This window comes from Buteo buteo, chromosome 24 (assembly GCF_964188355.1).
Source record: "Buteo buteo chromosome 24, bButBut1.hap1.1, whole genome shotgun sequence".
Taxonomy (NCBI): Eukaryota; Metazoa; Chordata; class Aves; order Accipitriformes; family Accipitridae; genus Buteo; species Buteo buteo.
The window spans coordinates 20,864,474-20,878,918 of NC_134194.1; the positions used below are offsets into that span (position 1 = coordinate 20,864,474).

Below are 14,445 nucleotides of genomic sequence, written 5' to 3' on the forward strand. Positions count from 1 at the left end.
CCTTGAAGACTTCCAGGGATGGGGCATCCACAACACTCTGGGCAACATTTTCCAGTGTCTCACCACCCTCATTGTAAAACATTTCTTCCTTGTGTTCAGTCTAGATCTAAGCACTTCCAGTTTAAAACCCTTGCCTTTTGCCCTATCACAACAGGCCCTAGTAAAAAGTCTCTCTCCATCTTTCTTATAAGCCGCTTTCCTTAGCAGCCATCACTAGCTCCCATTGCTGTCAGTGCCTGTTAAAACCTCCCTTCGTTTCCAAGCATGACTTTACCTGGGCTCAGCTTTAGCTGTGGGCCAGGTACTGCTTCTGCTCTGCCCAGTCCCGCTGCAGCCAGAGCAAATTGGAGCTGAGGTCAGCGTGGAACGGTGCTGGGGTGGGCTTGCGCCCCCCACGCTGGAAGCGGTACCAGGTCTTTGCCCCTTCCCAGTCCCAAAATGCAGCAACCCAGAGTTAATTAACCCAGCTGCAGCTTTTCCTGGCCCTCAGGCTGTTCTGCAGGAGGTGTAGGATAAGCTGGGAGAAGGTTTGTGCATCCACGTGCGTGGATGGGAAATCAGGATGGGAAAATCCTTATTGCTTTGGGGCTCTGCCCTGTCATTTGCTCCTGTAATTAATGGGAGTGTCCCCACAGACTCTTGCCCTGTCTTCAGCTGTGTTGGGATGAGTCCTTTGCAGGTCCATCCTGCCTCAGTTTCCCTCCTCTCGATTCCCCAGAGCAAACCCCGGGTGCAGTGTTGCTGAACATATCCAGCGTGGGTGAACAATGCAGGGACAGACCTTGTGGGAGGGACCACAGTTGGAATTACGGGATGTGAGGAGAGGGCTTCTGAAGTGGGGGGAGCATTTGTGTACCAAATCCTGCTCCTGGGACCCAGCGTTGGTGTTGAGGCAGAGCAGTGGCTGCTTTTACCTTGTGTCCTTCTGTTACCCAGAGCTTGTTCCTGATGTTTGAGAGGCCGTTAGGGCAGCCTGGCATAATTGCACCATCAGACCCTCAGCAACAGACCTGGCGATACTGTTGCTGCTTATTTTCCAGCCCAGTTGCCGGGAGTGCTTTGGGTGCTGTTGGGAGCCTGGTTTCCCCACAGAGGACACCCAGCCTGTTGGTCTGAGCAGGGGAGCTGCAGCCAGCGTGCGCTGACACTGGCAGGAGCTGATTTAGGGGCATGCTGCCCAGGCACGTCTAGCTTTCACCCCCCTAAAGCACGTTGCCCGCCTTCCCCACCCCTGGGAGGACAAGGGGACCGGGAGGATTGCCTGCTGCATCTTCAGGCACTAACACAGCCCGGGCTGGGTGTCCCACTCCTGGGCTAAGGTGCGGCACGGCCATGGCAGTGTCGTCTTCTCCCCTTCTCTGATCTTTTAGGGACTGAGAGTTTGGGGAGCTGAAAAGTGGTTTAAAGTCGTCTCTCTCCCTTTGTGCTGAGCGAAGGGACAACTTGCCAGGTGACGACCCACCGAGTGCATTATCGTTACTTGCTTTGGTGGTGGGTCTGGGAGAGCTCTTTGTTCTCCAGGGCTGCCCTGGTCCCTGCCCTGCTTCTGCTGCAGGCAGGGCTCTCCAGAGAAGGAGCTTGGGTTTGACCTGGTTGTATGCTTTCTCCAGCTGTCTCACTTTCTCCAGGTTATTCTGCTTTAAAAGTGCTTTTGTCTTCTTCCTTTAAGCTTCTGGGGTTTTGCCTTTAGCAGGCAGACACCAGGGAGCATGCTCTGTTTCCTCCTGGAGGTTTGGGCAATGTAAGAGTGATGTAAGAGGAGCAGCAGGTCTCCCTGGAGAATTTCTGAGGAGCAGAGTGGCTGTAGGAGCAGTAAGGGCTGTGCATCCCCTGTGGGTGTTCTGGGAAGAGATCAAGGGTAGGGAGGGAGCAGTGGCACATCTTGGTTGTCCTCCACTGTCAAAGTGCCCCCAAGAAGCAAGGCTGGCTGGCCAGAGACTGAAGTTTCTGGAGATGCCCTGACACCCGTGTGCTCTGGATCGGCAATGCAGCACCTGCGGTTACAGAAACACAAAAGCTCAAGTTGTTTGGTGCTTTGCCCCAGGGCCAGCCCTGACCCTTCTGGCTGCTGAAGGGCACGGCCCAGGACCTGCCTTGGTGGTGGCACCAGCTGCAGGGACAGCAAGGTTTCACTCTAAGGCCATTTTCTGCTGCTTTTTTTTTGTCAGCAGCTCCCTGCTCTGCTGCTGGTACTGGAAGCATCTGCTTTGTGTTTCCCCTGCTACTTTTGGTGTCTAAGTTGAAGGCTGTTTTCTGAATGTACTGATTTATGGTTGGGGTTTTTTTTAATTTTCCCCTAAGTTTCATAGTTTGAGGTGTCCCGAGGACTTGGGAGCCTGGCAAGCAGGTTCCTACAAGGACAGGAGTGACGTGCATGAAGGAAAACATGCAGGCGTTCTCTGAAGATCTGTGTTGCTGTACCGTAAGCCGCAGGTGTTTAGGACAGGCAGGGTGGCACTCGATGTTTCTGCAGCAGAGTCGGGGGGTGCTTGTCCCGATGGTGATGCTATTTACGTTTTGGAGAGGTGAAAACCTTCGACTCTGGGCAAATCGGGTCACGGTGCAGAGCTGCTTTTGGACACCAGGTGGCACATGGATCTCTTGGTTTTGCATGGAGGCTTTGTGTCCCTGCTGCAGCCTGTGTTTACAGCCCTGCTTCAGAGACTTGTCAGCGTGAACTTCCAGTCCTGGGAGCGGATTTTGGGGGGAGCAGAGTCCTGGCTGTGCTCTCGGAGAGGTCAGGGGGTGCCAGTGCAATGCAGCAGCTGCAGAGCCCGTCAGAGGCCGGTTTCTGGCACGACTGTCACCAGGCTGCAGAGGAGCAGAGTTTGCTCACTGCTGCACACGCGTGCCTTTCCTGCGTCAGCTTCTGCAGCGATCTAGCAATTCCTCTGCCACCAAGAGTGTGGCCAGCTTGGCGACCAGAGCTGTGGCCAGGGTGGCCTTGCCCTTTCTCTGCACTAACTCCAGGGGCAGAACAGCCCTGTCACCCCGAGATCCCCTTCATGGGAGGAATTCATTTTCTCTCTTAATTGCTTGTAAAGAATCACATAAAACAAATTTCTGTCTTGTTATTGAGGTTGCTCAAAGCCCAGTCTAACCTGGCCTTGAAGACTTTGAGGGATGGGGCATCCATGACTCTCTGGGCAACATTTTCCAGTGTCTCACCACCCTTATTGTAAAACATTTCTTCCTTGTGTTCAGTTTAGATCTAACCTCTTCCAGTTTAAAACCCTTGCCTTTTGCCCTGTCACAACAGGCCCTGGTAAAAAGTCTCTCTATATCTTTCTTATAAGCCCCTGTTACATATTGAAAGGCCACAGAACAGTTTCCCCAGATCCTTCTCTTCTCTAGGCTCAACAACCACAACTCTCTCAGCCTCTCTCCACAGCAGAGCTGTTCCAGCCCTCAGAACATTTTGGTGGCCTCCTCTGGACCTGCTCTCACAGGCCCATGTCTGTTTTGTGCTTGGGACCTCAGAGCTGGAGGCAGTCTCTGGGGGGGTCTCACCAGAGCAGCGAGGGAGAATCCCCTTCTCTACCTGCTGGCCACTCTGCTGGTGATGCAGTCCAGGAGACGCTTGGATTTCTGGGCTGTGAGTGCACATTGCCCACTCGTGTCCCATTTGTCACCCACCAGTACCCCCAAGTCCTTCTCCACGGGGCTGCTCTCAATCCATTCATCCCTCAGCCTGTATTGATACTGGGGATTGCCCCCACCCAGGTGCAGGACCTTGCACTTGGCCTTGTTGAACCTCAGGAGGTTCACACGGGCCCACTCCTCCAGCCTGTGCAGGTCCCTCTGCGTGGCATCCCTTCTCTCTAGCGAATCGACTGCACTGCTCAGCAAGTCTGCAGATGAGACCGTGCTGCAGGTGCACATAATCCCACTGTCTTATGTCATTGGTGAAGATATTAAATAATATAGGTCTCAGTACGCACCCTTGAGGGACACCACATGTTACTGGTTTCCATTTGGACACTGAGCCATTGACTGTAACTCTTTGAATGCAGCTATCTAGCCAGTTCCTTATCCATCTAATAAGATCCAGTGCTTTGTGGGAAGTCAGTGACTCCATAGCTCCAGAAGGCCAGATCCAGAAAGTATTTAGCTCCTAACATGTGGAAACATAAGATACCATTAACAGACTGTGGGACTTTATACACCTAGCTAGGGGTCAGGGTCTTGAACGTTTTGTATGGACCCAAACCAAAGTTTCTCTTGAGAATGAAACTTTGGGGTTTTCTGAAAATGCTGCCCAGTGCTGTGGACTAGCTCACAAAATGTATCTTGCTGGTTTGCTGACCCTCCGGGTGCTCACAAATGCATTTAACGCATCCCTGCGTGCTCTTCACATGTCCTTAGATTTCTAGGCTGCTGCGAGACATTGCTTCCTCTCGCTCTCAGATGTCTTGCTGCAGGGATGCCTGGCACAAGTGTCTCCTCTAGCCAATACCTCCCTTCCTTTTCCTTTTCCAGCCTAATGTCCCCAGCTCCACCACCTCTCTCTGGTGAGGCAGAGGCCTTCAGGATTCTGCAGCTGTAGCTTCTGTCTTCCTCAAGCATCCATGCCTATTGTGCCAACGTTGGCTGAGAAGCAGCAGTGAACAGGGACAGAAACTTCTCTCTTCCTCTGTTGCACAGGAATATTCTCAGACAAAATGGAGAAGTCTGCCCACAAACCTGGGAGCTGGTAAATCCTGATTCAAAAGTGTCTGCTGAGGAGAACAAATTGGGGGGGCTCACCAGGTGTCCTTCCAGCATCGCAGAATGATTGGGATTCAAAGGGATCTCTGGAGGTCTCAGATCCATCTGTCCTGCTCCAAGTAAGGCTAACGTGAAAGTTAGAGTTTATTCAGGCCCTTTTGGAGTCAAGTTTGAGTCTCTTCAAGGAGAGAAATTGCCCACTTCTCTAGATGTAACTGGGCTCCCTTCTCCAGTGTTTAACCATCCTTGTGAAAATAATTCTCCTATCAAGTCAGGACTTCTCTTGTTGGAGCTGGTGGCTGTTACCTCTTAACCTTCTCCCTGTTCTTGTTTCCTAGTTTCTCCTGAAGTGGTGTCGGGTAGCACATGCTAACAGCATCAGTGTATTTTGATGGGGCTCTGGGAGCACTGCTGGTGGGAAACTTGAATGTTCATTTGCCTTTGAAAGGAGGCAGAACCTGTTTGGGGAACTTTCTCCCTAGATCTTGTAAGTGTTTCATTTAATCTCTGTAGAAGACATGGGGTATCTGCTCCCTGTATCATGCCCTAGGAGAGGGTTTTGAGTCTGTACCCTGGAGTTTCTAGGAACTGTAGTCACTCCTTGTCGCATGTATGCAACCCAGAAGTGCAGATACGACAGCACTGGCTGGTCTGGGAGGTGTTTGTATGTTTCTGCTGTTTTCTACCTGTGTGTATCAGAGTCCAGAGAAAAGAACCACAGCCAGCTCAAAGTTTCTGTAGCACGGCCTTGTATTTTAGCAGCTGGTGTTTTCATCTTGCAACAGGCGATGGTGTTGCCTGTATGGCTTGGACTGACCTTTCCTTACACTTTAGGGCAAGCAGCACTTTTCCTGCCTTTGCAGTGCCATCCCCGGGGCACCCAACTTGTGCCTAGGTGCTGGTTCAGCTGCAGCAGATGTCCCGGTGCAGATATTTTGCTAGGTGGACATGGCATTTCTAACAGAGGACATGTAAAAGCTCAATGGGAGTGCGGTCAGGCTGTTACCCAGGGCTGCCTCCTTGGGAGTGAGGAGCTGCTGCTGTCCCCATCGGTGCTGGCACTGTCGGTGCGGCAGTCGGCTGCCGATGCTCACTTTTGGGGGTGCTGCGGGTAACGGGTGCGCCCAGCTCTGGGGTGCAGCTCCTGTCTGTCTCGGGCTTTTGCCAGGCTGCTGCCACTGTGAGAAGCACTTGAGGTGTTACTGGTGGGCTCTTTGCAGGTGTGTGGTACTTACTGGGAGATACTGGAAGCTGGACCGTGCCTGTAGCGCCCACAGCGTGCATCCCTGGTGTTCGCACTCGGGGTGTCAGTACTGGGCAGTGATTTTATTTGTAATTTGAGTTTCAAGAGGCCCCTGGGTGAACCTCAGGTTAGGGCCAGGAGTGCCCTAAGGTTTTCTGGCTTAACGTGGGTCTTGGGGCTTGTCTGGCCTTGAAAACTGAGGGGTTCCTCTGGGATCCCCTTGCTGTGGGTTAGTATTTCCAGGTCCCTTGCAGTGCTGTTTTCATCCGCCAGATGTGCGCAGTTGAGCCGTGTTGGCTCCGTTCCTGGGGATGAGGTCAGAAGCTTGGGATTGGGAGAAGGGATCAGCTGTTTTCCTGACGAGGGGCTGACGCAGCCCTGCATCCACCCCTGCATCCCCCCCGCATCCCCCCGTATCCCCCCCCGTGACCTCCTTTTGCAGACAAAGAGGGGAAGTGCTGGCTGCGCACGCATCCTGCCCTGTGCTGCTGGCAGCCCCAGCCCCCCCGCCCTGTGCTCAGCCCCCCCTCCCTCCGTCCCCGCTCTGAACCTGGAAAGAACAGCTCAGCTCCCATTTCAAGGAGCCTTTGTCCTGTCAGACAGCCTTCTTTGGGTGATTTGTCTTTCTTTTTTCTGCCTGTGACAAGACTAATTGGGAGGGGGTCTCCATCTGCTGCTTTGGGGAATGGGGAGGGGTTGCAGGGAGAAATCACCTGCTTTGGTATACAAAGGCAGCACTTGCCCCCCCCCCCCCAGGCCGGCATCACCAGCCTTTTGGGTGCTTAGATATTAGGCAGTCTGAGAGCAGGAGTGGGGATTAGCAGTGTTTTGTGCCATTAAATGAAACGGGGATCTCTGGAGCATTGTGCAAGCCCCTCTCTACATCCCTCAGCTGTGGAACTCCCCACATCTCTCCCATGCACCCCATTCCTGCCCTATGCTCTGAGCCATTGCTGTTGTAGTGCTCCTCTGTTCCCGCACCCCCCAAACCCCCTTCCCTGCTGACATTACAGGCTCGGGTGGCTGCCCAGCAGTGCCAGCGTACCCCAGTCCTGGGCTTGCACAGAGCTCTGCCTGTCTCCATCGCTCCTGCCCCATGGCACTGTCTTACCAGGCTGGGGTCCACCCTGATGTCTCACTTGTGTTTTCCCAGCACTCCCAGACTGAGTCACCTAGGGTGTGCTGGGAATACATCCGTGTTTAGTAGCCCCAAAGCAATATTTTGTAATTTTTTTCAGTCCCCCATTGCTCACAGGATGAGGTGTTCTGGCACTTCATCTTTTGATACCCCTTCCTATGCGGCAGCACTGCAAAAATGCCTGCTCTTCAGCACACCCGTGATGCTGATCCCCCTGCCCTGGAAGCCAGTTCCGACCTGCCAAGCTCCCTAGTGTCCCAGTGCCAGCCTTGCTTGTCTCCTGTCATGCAGGGGGACATGCCCGTAGTTTTTTCAGCTGCAGAAATGACAGTAATAAAATCGAGCCTCCCTGGGTGTCCCATCCCAGGTGTCTCCCACAGAAAAGGCCCTTAAAGGTATTTTTGTAGTTAGTCATATAGCCAGTGGGACTTTCTCTGTGCGGCTTTGTGGTGTGTAAGTGCTGATACCCAAGAAGCAGCACTTCCCAGGCTATGTCCTTGTGGGCTGGATGTATGCGGTTATGGTACCGAAATGCGTGCTGGGCACCCTGCTCCTGGCTGAATTTAATCCTTTGGTGTTAGGATTTTGCCTGCAGTCACCTATATAAGTGCTTTCTCTCTGCCTGTCTTTCCCTTCATTTTTTTCTCAAACTCCTTGCTTTTCTTCCTCATCCTCCTTGGTGTTTAAGTTACCACAAAGGACTTGGGATCCTGGATCTATGTGTGGTTTTCATCTCACGGCTAAGTGATGCATTTTGGCCCTTTTTGAACTGATCTTGGGAAAACTTCTTGTGAGATTTGCTTGGGAATTTAAGCCTCAGATTCAGCTGGATTTGGCCCTATGCTTGCATACTCCTGGCTTGAAAGTTGGATGTTCAGGGAGCAGCTTGCAAGGTATCCTTGTGCTGGTTTTGCATGTACCCTTTCATCCCTAAATCTTTCCTAGGGACAACATCTGGTCCCCCTATTTCAGGTGGGTGCTGGTTCTCCCCTCATGTCCATCTTCAGCCCTTTCTCTGATCCCTGGGCCTGGGCGTGTTCCCACAAGAGGTAACACCAGGCTTCAGGCACTTACCCTGATATGGAATTTAATACAGAAGAAATTTGGTGGTTTTTCTCAAACCTGGAAAAATATGTAAACATGGAAGGTGGCAACATTAGTTGTTGGGAGTTGTATGTGTGAAACACGCTACTTTAAATACAAAATACTGTCCTTTTCCTAAAAATTGTGGATGTAACACAGTGAAGAAAAGCAGAATATAAGTTGGGTGGTGGGGAGAGGCAACCAGGAGAGCTTAGGAGGCAGCAAAGCTGCAGAAGTTTTTTAAGCAAATATTTTGGCTATAACAACAATTTAAATGACCCAGTAAGGGCTAGTTGGAGTGTCTCTTTCTGCCTGGAGCCTGTGGGGCTGGAGCAGGGCTGGAAAGCTGTTCCCCCCCCCAAGCCAGCTCATCCAGCGCCAGAGGGTGCTCATGTACCACTGTGCAAATCCTTCTTCTCCCTCAGCCATCTTAGGCAAAATGTTTTCCTTCCCTGCAGTCTCCATTTTATGTTTCTGACGCAGAAAATGAAAAGGTCGGCAAAGAGGGGGAGGACGGGGGAGGAGCGGGACATGCCGAGGCAAAGCTTGGCAGCAGCTTTTTTGGCGCTGGGGCGGGATGTGGGGCTGGGGTGGGGGGAGGCAGTGAGCCCTGACTTGTAGCCAGGGGGATGCAGAGCGAGGGGCTCTCTGGGGGGGGTTGCCAGAACTGGGGAATGCAGGCAGAGTGGATCTGCAGAGAGAGATTGTGTTTCAGATGAAATACTGCTTGGAACCCCCCCCCTCCTAGCCCCTGCCAGCCCCTGAGACTGGATGGTGCCCTCCCTCCTTCCATCCCTCACTGTCACAGGATGCTGTAGCTGCAATATTGCTTTTTTTAACCCGCATCTCCATAGGAAGCTGAGCAGACCCCACAAACTGCCTGGAAGCAGAATGGTGCTAAGGTTTTGCTGCAGACCTGCTCTTGTCTGGGCTCCCCAGATGAGAGGGACTTTCCTGTTTTCGTTGTTCAGGACACTGAGATCTATTCTTGCTCTTTTTTTCCTTCCTGCCTGTGTGTATTGCAGGGGATGGGTTGTTGCCCCAGGTTCGTTACCAACAAATTCTGGCAGCGGCACCTTTCCCAGCTGTGTGGAGAGCCCCAGGAGAGCTGCCAGCATCTGATATTGAGTAACTATTGTCAGCGTCTTTATTTGTAGTAACCATTTTTGTGTTATTCGTCACTACATCCTTCGTGTTGTACAGCGGAGCGCTTAGGGGTGAGCAGGCATTTCCCAGTCCAGGACGTGAAGCAAGCTGGCAAACCAAACTGCTGTAGGCTTCTCCAACAGTGAACTTCACTGAACCAACCAAGCAAGGATGCTGCAGGCTCAAAGATGGACTCGTGTAACTGTGGTCCTGGTCACTGCCTCTTTGCAGGCTCTTGCTCTGCGATGAGCACAGCCCATCTCTCCCTTCCGTGAGAGGTGGTTGGCAGGAGACAGTTTTGTGAACCTCTGTAAGGCTCCTGAGTTTGTCTGCAGCTTTTTTCAGACTAAGGAGTGCAGTTTAAGGGTTTTCTTTTGTGGCATCTGTTGTTGCAATACCTGAGAACCAAATTGCTAGGTCCTCACCCTTACAGGTATGTGCACAGAGATAGTAGCTGGGGTAAATGCACCAACTAATTTCAAATGAGCTGAAGCTGCCAGCTCCAAAACCTGCTGGAGGTGCGGATTAAATACTTCACAATTTGGTCCAAGTGCATCAGCAAACTTGAACAGAAATCCCTGGGAAAGCTGACTTTTTTTAAAGGCTGTTTAGATGACTTTGCCCAAGCAGCTCATCTGTCAGTGACAGGGAGGTGAGGGACATCCCTGCAGGACTGCTCAGTCACTCCTTGTTACAGAAATTTGTTCCTTCCACGTAGGTGAATCCTGGTTGCTCTTGTGCTTATTAAGTCCTAGGCCCAGTTTATTCTCAAGTTCTTACATCCCTTTTTGTTGCTTTCTGAGAAATGTGATTTTGCAGTTTAATGGAGCTTTTTGTTTTGCTTTTACCAACTGCTCCGTGCTTTTTCTTTTTTTCTTTCCCACAGCCATGCACGAGAATGATTTTCAGGAAGATAATAAACATCATAAGAGCTGCTGTGGTTTCTGGGGATAGTTAGATGAGTATCTTTTCCTTTAAATATCCTAAGCCAAAGCGCCTTTGTTTGTGATCTTGTGCATGCCCGCATATACGAAAATAGGTCAGCGATTCTGTGCCGGCAGCAGCCGTGCTGTCTGCTCGCTAGCCCAGGGCGTCAGCCCGTCTGCGGGAGGAGGCACGGAGGAGCAGCACAGCCATAGGTCAGCTCCGAGGGAGGGATGCTCATTCTCCCCTGCCTTGTTACTGGGCAGCTTGCTGCCTTTCGGACTGGCGAGCAGGCTGGGGGACAGTGCTGGGAGTGCTACAGGCTTCTGCAGCCCCCTTGTCCAAGCTGTCAAAGGGTGAGCGCCCGGCGGAGCTGGTCAGGGTTGCATTTCTGTGCTGCTTCTCCCCCTCCCCATGGTTGAGGTGCAGCAGGAAGGGGTGTCTTGGCTTTTGTGATCACCCTGGGATGGGCGCAGGCTCCCCTGCTTGTTCCAGCCTGCGGTGAAGCAGTGAGTTTTTAGGCATCCAAGCAGTGGGATGCCTCAGTCATCCCTCTTATCGTGTGGAGCTGGCAGAGGCAGTTGGAGTTGCAGGATGGGGTGCAAACCCTTTCCATGCTCCTCTATGCGAGTCCCAGGAGTGTTGGTGGGACTGTTTGTGTTCCCAGAGAAGCAGGTGTGTGTGACAGCTTGACTTTGGTGCAACACAGAGGAGGGGGCCATTAACAAGGGGCAAAAAAGTCTAGGGACTGTGATGATGTTGGGCATATTTCAGTCACTCTTCCACATCAAACCTGCAAACACATCTCCTGAAACGCTTGCCTTCATGACACTCCACAAATCCTTTGGTGTTCAGTGTCTTGCACTGAGCTTTGATGTGCAGGTGGATACTGTGGATATTGTCAGGCCTGAAGTATCTGCATTAATTTAAGGCAATAGATGTCTTTAGCGAGGTTATCTTGCTCTTTGTGGGAGAGTCACCTGTGTCCATATCTGTCAACACCAGGGAGAGTAGTGCTCTGATCTTTCCCTACCCTTTTGTAAAGATGTTGTTGTATGAAGCAGCCAGAGCTTTGGTACTTAGTAAGAGGGCAGTTCTGGTCAGCTGTTGACTGAAGAAAAGCTGCGTGGTTACCCACAGGATAACTCCTTCAACAGCTCATGGCTTACCTACGTTTGCTGTACTCAGAAAAGAAAGGTGAGGAGGGTGAGAGAAGAAAGAACCTCCAAAGAAGAAGGGAGAAGGAGCTGCACTTGCTGAGTTTGGACAATCCTCTGCCAGTAGGACCAAGTCAGAAACCGCTTCTCTTTGGTGCTCACTGGGGAGTTGTTCTTAAAGCTTTGACCTGTGCTTCTTCCTGGGCCCTGGCAGATGTTTTCCTGGGGTTTCTCCACTTGCCTTATGAAAAGATCAAGACTGTGGTCCTGGAGCTGGACAAGACTGTGCTGAGCACTAGTGTGGTGCAGGTGAGTTTCTGCACCTGCCCTTTTGTGTAAGGATGGGAGAGAGGCATATAGTCAGGGAGCTATTTGTACTCTGCATCTCTTCAGCTGTGTCCTGGTGTGGGTCCAGGCAGTTCTGTCCCACTGGTTTGTGCACTTCTCTTGCAGAACTTGCTCAAGCTGCTGCCACAGCTGGTGAAGCTCAGAAAAATGCAGGTCTGGCAGAGTATGGGTATTTTGGGGTTCTGTTAAGTGATTTTTTCCTCTAGTCAGACAAATGGACATCACATCAGCATCTGGCCCTAATAGAAAAATTGCATTTTTTCACTGTTTTGTTCCTTGTGTGATGCCCCGCTCCACTTCCCACTTCATGCTCCTTGCATTCTCTGCGTCTCCCCTGCGCAAAAGATGATGAGACAGGCTAACACACATACAGATTTATTCTCAGAAACTGGTGCTAGTGGTAAACATCAACTACAGCAGTAAAAGTTCCTTTTTGGGGTGTGAGGAGGGGGAATAAATGAGAGAAAAGGGAAAGGGAAAACTCTCCCCAGTGGCCACCTAGGATGTGAAACAGCAGGAGTCTCCTTGAATAAGCACTTTCTCCAGTGCAGCAGGGGGTCCCCCAAATACATTTCCTACAGTAACTCTTTGGACTCTTCAGGTCTTGCTGTCTCCCTATTGTCAATCCTTAGGCTCAGAGTGTTGATTGGAGCAAGCTTTGATAAGGTGCAGATGTTGCAGCGCTAATTGCCCATTAAGCTTAGTGCTGCCTATCCTTGGGTGATGTTTAGTGGTTGCTTTAATGACCCTTGTCTCCTATTGTTGTCTACTGAGGGCCCTGGTACAAGGTTACAGCTCACAGCACAAAGCAAGGGCAGGAAAAGGAAGGTCAGTTCTCCCATCAGTGGTAATTAACTATTCTACTCTAATTGTTTCCCATTGCAACACACAGCACAACAGACCTGGGCTGCGGGGCTGATCTAGGGGAGATAAGGGAGAGGCTTCAGAGTTATACAGGTTATGGCACTGTGTGGGCTGAGGGTTAGTTTTAGGTCTCATTTTGTAAGCCCTTGCATGCTGTCAAGGAAAACAACACTGGAAAGTCTCTTCTGCCTGGTCTGTCTGCTACACACACTGTCTTACAGTAGGGACTTTATTTCTGTACTCTCCTTTTCATCCTTATGCTGCTTCTGATAATGTTTTTTAGCATCCTTGTGACCAACCATTGATGAATTTAAATTATGTGCTTAATTTGTCAAAAAAAAAAAGGCTACCAATGTCTTTAACCTGCTTGGACAGCAGTAATTCTCTTTGGGCTGCTTAATTCATACCAGCTTTATTACCTAAGTTTCTAAATAGACTGACTCTCTCTTCCTGTAGAGAAGGCAGCTTTATTATCTCCATTTGATGTAGGGGAGTCTAGATGAGTAAATTTTTGACTTGATGGATTTTTAAGATCCAAACAATATCTGTCCTTATATAGATGTTCCAGAAAATCTATTCTCCCTGTCCTTGTTCCCTGTGTACAAACTTTCATAAAGTGTGTGGTTGCTTGGCTTCACACCCCCACTCCCCACCCCACTTTTTTTAAAGGCAGGAAAAAAAAAGAAGAGTTGAGAGCTCCCTATTTGTCTTCCCAAAACATCTTGAGAGCGTCTCAGTTGTCCTATTTTTTTTAAGACACAGAACTCCAAGTTGTCCACATAGGAGAAATCTGATGTTTGAAATGCAAAAGCATCTGGTAAAACTCAGAATAAGTCATTTTCTCCTGCCACGTTTAATTAAAAAAAAAAATTTTAAAAATGGCCATGCAATGCCAGTAGGAAACTCCCATCACGAATTTTTTTTTTCCCCTTTCTTCAGTGCAAGAAGTCTTCAGATTGTCAGATCTAAAAAGCATCCTTTAGCAGAACAGTTAAGTTTTCAGTCCCATTTAGCCTTGCTGCAGGGTAACAGGCAAGAAGAGAGCAAGGTGAGGAATGGGAAGAGCAGGACCCCATGTCTGATGAATTCTGCATCAAGGAGAATGGGCTGACTAGGAGTTAAGACCATGACCTCAAATGAGAGCACTGCTGCTTGTCAGAAACAGGGGAGTGGAAAATAAATCTGATCTTGTTCCTAATGCTGGAACCTTTATAAAGTTTGAGAAGTACAGGAAGGATGAAATACCTCAGAAATGCCCGTTCCTGTAGTTTTTTTACTTTTATTGATCAGAGTACCATTTTTACAGTTAAGATGCACTTGGGGCTTAGAAGGACCCTCTCCGAGAAGGATGATGATTCTGTCATCGCTCAACCCTTGCTGATGCTCTTTCTGGAAGCATCTCCTCCTGTGCCCAGCTGTGTGTAACCTGCCTGGTGTCTGCAGCCTGAACTTAGTCTCCTTCGTCCTCCTCAGCTCCTGGTTAACCTTATAAGACCATTTGTGACTGTGATAACGTACACTCGATCTGAGGTCTTCTGACAAGGGTAGATTTAAATTAGATATTAGGAAGAAATTCTTCACTGTGAGGGTGGTGAGACAGTGAAACAGGTTGCCCAGAGAAGTTTTGGATGCCCCCATCCCTGGAAGTGTTCAAGGCCAGGTTGGATGGGGCTTTGAGCAACCTCACCTAGTGGAAGGTGTCCCTGCCCATGGCAGGGGCGTTGGAACTAGATGATCTTTAAGGTCCCTTCCAACCCAAACCATTCTATGATTATTCTCCTTCCTGATAACTTGCCCGAGGATGGAATCTGAATGCAAAACTGTTCTGGAGACAA

The 14,445-nt window shown here is 50.4% G+C and overlaps 1 protein-coding gene across 13 annotated transcripts in view; it reads left to right on the forward strand.

Moving 5' to 3' along the window:
- DIAPH1 (diaphanous related formin 1) overlaps positions 1–14,445 on the forward strand; it is a 47,309-nt gene that overhangs the window by 16,829 nt on the left and 16,035 nt on the right. Inside the window, exons 9-10 of one of the 13 annotated variants that reach the window (XR_012654263.1) lie at positions 4,645–4,826; positions 5,046–5,194. The exons of 11 other annotated variants lie outside the window; for them this stretch is intronic. The gene's annotated coding sequence lies outside the window, so the exon portion shown is untranslated. The remainder of the gene's footprint in view (positions 1–4,644; positions 4,827–5,045; positions 5,195–14,445) is intronic. One more of the 13 variants, XR_012654264.1, reaches the window with a different exon arrangement.